Here is a 4140-nt window from a genome sequence, read left to right as displayed (position 1 = left end):
AATGGACCTGCCACAGTGGTCGCTCACATGGAGTACCAGCACACATCAACTGCTCCACTCGTAGGGCCTCGATTGCATCTTCCTCTGTTACTGCCTCAACACGCAGGAAGTCGTTTGAAGCACAAGATTTTGATCAATTTTTGTTTTCAGATCGGTAGTCTGCACTGTTGGGTAAACAGGGGATGGGACCTCCATCGGTATCATGCTGGGTTGAACATGTTCCCCCCTTACCCCTGTTACTGGGTGGAGCCCGGGACCCGGGATTGTTGAATTGACTGTTGGTCATAATGGCTTCTGAAACCTTTGCGTGTGTAAGCTTAAGGGATTGCTGGTCCGCTGACATCTTTGAGCAGAGAAAAAAATTAGGCCTTAATTTTAGACAGAATAAAATAAATTGAAGGGGATGTTAAAGCATCTGCTTGGGTGGAAGCGGGACTCGTAGGGGATGTCACCATATCTGCAAAATCGCTTTCCATATAGGGAGCCTCCTGGTTTAAGTTCACTCCCACCATGTTGGGAATCGATGTTATGCTAGCACCAGTTGCCGGCGCGGAATTTACAAAGGCAGTAGCCATATAGTTCTGCCTTAGATTCTCACACATACGAAGGAGAGATCCATTGTTGTCGATTGATGGCAGGCTGTGATCTAAGTTATTCACAGAATCAATATCAGCAACAGTAGTCCCAACAGTATCTCCTGGCATATCAGTGGAGGAGAGAGCGCTAGTCGGCTTTGATAAAGAAAATAATGGGGGCAAGTCCAATGGATTCACAGAGGAATCTTCAAAATACCCAGTAATCCTCCTTTTGGCCCCAGTAGGGCCATCTTTTTTTAGCTCTTTTAGATCGGAGAGCTGAATTTAGCTTCCCTCTAGGTTTGACAAGAGACCTAAAATGCTTCCCCACCTGGGGACCCTCACTTCGTAGGCCCTGCCTGCATGTTTTTTTCACTATCGCAATGAAGTCTTATAGGCAATAGGCAAAAGGCAGATGACTGAAGGCAAGGGGGTTATAAATAGGTAATGTAGTTACAATAGCTGTCGCTGTAGCTGAGCTGTGAGGCTGGATGTAGCTGCAATTGTGTGATACGCTACTGGGGTAATGCAGTCTCATCCAGAGGTGCTATACACAATACTTTGTTTTGCTAAGCAGCATCGCAAGAAATAAGTGTGGAGATTCGCAAGGCTGTGAAATACTGGCCACAGGAGGCTGAGGAGCCACCGGAGGTCAAGGGGTGCTGCAAGGAGGAATTACTACCACAGGCACACCGGGCCTAGAGAGCTTAGAGAGCTAACTCGGCTGGCCTGGGAAAACCTCTTCCGCTTCAAGCCATTATTTTGAGGGGGGGCAGATAACTCCGTTTACCTCAGGGTGCAGGGTGCACTCACTGAGAATCACCAGGAAAGCTATTAACCCCCCATTCCTTGGCACAATGTCAGCAACAGCAACATGATGCCAAGACCTCCCAAGGGTCCGCTCACTTCATTACCGCACATTTTTCCAGGCTTCACGGGCCTTCAGCATCTCGGGACCAATATACAGGACCATGGGACCTTATTTATATAGCATTTTTGGCAAAGCGCTGAACATAGAAAATATTTATCACAATTATCACCGAACCAAAGTTGGTACTCCTTTATAGACCTCGTAAGGATTAAAGGTTGAGTTGGCCTTGCCATAATTCGAACCTGCACCCTACAGATCAGGTACAGATCTCAGCAGCGAGTGCTCAACTGGCTGAGCTATATTATTGTCTCAGCGTCTGTCGCAGCTTCAAATGAGCCAAAGGAAAGGACCCACTGCCACCCTGCATCAAGCCGCAGTGCACTGCTGCACTGCACTGCTTTTGGGAAGAATCAAGGAATCCAAGGCAGCTGCTTACGACGCAATCAAAGTTTAGCAGTTTGTGAGCCTACGGCCACACCACACTGAATGTGCCTGATCTTGTCTGATCTTGGAAGTTAAGCAGTGTAGGGCCTGGTTAGTATCTGGATGGGAGACTGCGTGGGAATACCAGGTGCAGTAGGCATTTTTGCGCTCCATTTCAGGAAGTGAGCCACTTCTCAATAGTCTTTTAAATCTTCATGGTCTAGCTGACCAGATGCATAAGAGTACAAAATTCACCAGGTCCTGTACCTACGGCCACAACACACTGAATGTGCCTGTTCTCATTTGATTTCAGAAGCTAAGAATTGTAGGGTCTGATTAGTACTTGGATAGGAAGACCGCCTTCGAATTCCAGGTTCTGTAGGATTTTTTGCACTCCATGTTCAGGAAGGGTGCCACTTCTCAATTGCTTTTCAAATTTGCTAATGTTTCCAAAATAAATGTATCCCTTTTTATTGCAGAAATGTCTGACAAGAACATGAGGGCTGTTGGTACTAATCTACATAGTAGTAACATACAGGTAGAGTGTTCATGGGTAATAAATCTGCCATCGCAGACAATAAAGTACAGAGAATGTTGAGTCCATCAAGAGGCTTGAAAGAAAGGCATTTTGTGTTGCTCGTTCAGCCCACCTCCTTGCAACAGAAACAGGATGGATGGAGTGAAGTTATCCTACCAGACAAAGGAGGCCTGAATGGGCCCACAGGTCTTATATATGTCGCCTGATCGAGTGATGAGCATGGTATCATGTTGTCAATCGCTTTATGGTTTAGCTGACTAAATACAAATGCATATGAGTATTATTCTTTTATTATTATTAAACCTTTACTCAACATAAATACATCAGGCCACATTATATAATATATAAAATACTTTAGAATCACACAATTATCACACATATACAAGTAAATAACACAGATAAAAGATATAAAAACAAAACTAATACATGACTGCTAATAAAAATGCTTCAACAATTCGCCATATAGCCACAAATAACATACCATGATGGCAATTAACTGTACCAAAAGGATAACTGGGGCAGCAGGAGAGCTATATACTTGCAGCCTGTTGCCCAGTTGAAGTGCTGCCATTCTTCTCCTTAAAACCCATGCTCTATGCAAAAAACAGGCCACAGCACCCACAGTTGGGGGGGGGGGGGGGTAATTGATTGGACTAGAAATTACACGGCGCTGGGCCATGACTTGATCCCTGCCTCCAACAGGACGGGTCTCAAGTGTACGATCCTTAGCAGCTAGAATGGTTTACAAAATATCATAAAATGTGATATTGACACCTCATCGGCACCACATCTGGCAGAACCAAGGACATTCCATTTGGCGGTAAAAGCAGTGATAGGCAATATACCTATTCTTACCCTCAAATATAGCGATCTTGCTTTGGCAGGCCTGATCTGATCCATGTATGATTTAAAAACCTTTATGTGTCTCTGAGCTAAATAAGCAGTCCCCCACCTTAACTTTTGAAGCCTCAAGAAGGAGCGTTTTCCTAGCTCCCTGTTTTATTAGAGGCTTCATTTGATTCCAGCTCAAATTACAGAGCCTGCCTGGCTCATTCCAAAACTCACCCATTTTCAGGTAGAATAATACATTGTTTATGTGGGTAAGCCATTTAATTCTGCTTGCACCTTCCTGTGACATAATATATACCAGTGCCTCCCTACACGGTTTAAGGGCTGGTCTAGTCCACAATCTAACCCAAAGGGAGACAGGCTGATACATAAAACTTAGACTTAGAGGCAGTGTGCCATATTCCAAATGCACTGGTGTGGTCGGTGCACTTGCCGGTAATTGCAATAATCTTTTTTTTTTAAATTGGTCTTTATTGGCATTTATTGAAACAAGAGCCAGGGAGCCAATTGGCCAACAGTATGGGACGACATACCCCGTCACATTTCAAACAACAATATACCCCTCCATTATTCAACCCCCTCCCCTTCCCTCCAAACCCCCTCACCCCCCAACTAGGGAGTGGTCCCAGGGAGGGCGGACCGGGAAAATCTATGAGTAACTTAATCTCGTGGGGCTGTGGCTGGGCACATCAACCACCAGTTGCCTCCAGTGTGCTCCGCGTATAACCACAGAGTCAAGAATAAGATGTCTGATGGGGCTGGGTCCGAGTATCCATCACAAGCACACTTTAGGGTTCTGTAGTACTGAACACGTCCAAAAATTGGGACCATTCCGTCTCTACAGGCAGACTGCTACCATGGATGGATGCTGTCATTTTTTCCAT

The 4140-nt window shown here is 45.2% G+C and overlaps 1 pseudogene; it reads left to right on the top strand.

Annotated features, from left to right (window-relative positions):
- Positions 1–1910: 1910 nt before the first annotated feature.
- On the top strand, positions 1911–2029 carry LOC138456058 (5S ribosomal RNA; annotated as a pseudogene).
- The last annotated feature ends 2111 nt before the right edge of the window (positions 2030–4140 follow it).

This window comes from Ambystoma mexicanum, chromosome 4p (assembly GCF_040938575.1).
Source record: "Ambystoma mexicanum isolate Mex_15411 chromosome 4p, UKY_AmexF1_1, whole genome shotgun sequence".
Taxonomy (NCBI): Eukaryota; Metazoa; Chordata; class Amphibia; order Caudata; family Ambystomatidae; genus Ambystoma; species Ambystoma mexicanum.
The sequence above is the reverse complement of the archived record's forward strand: the minus strand, read 5'-3'. Positions and strand labels throughout refer to the sequence as shown.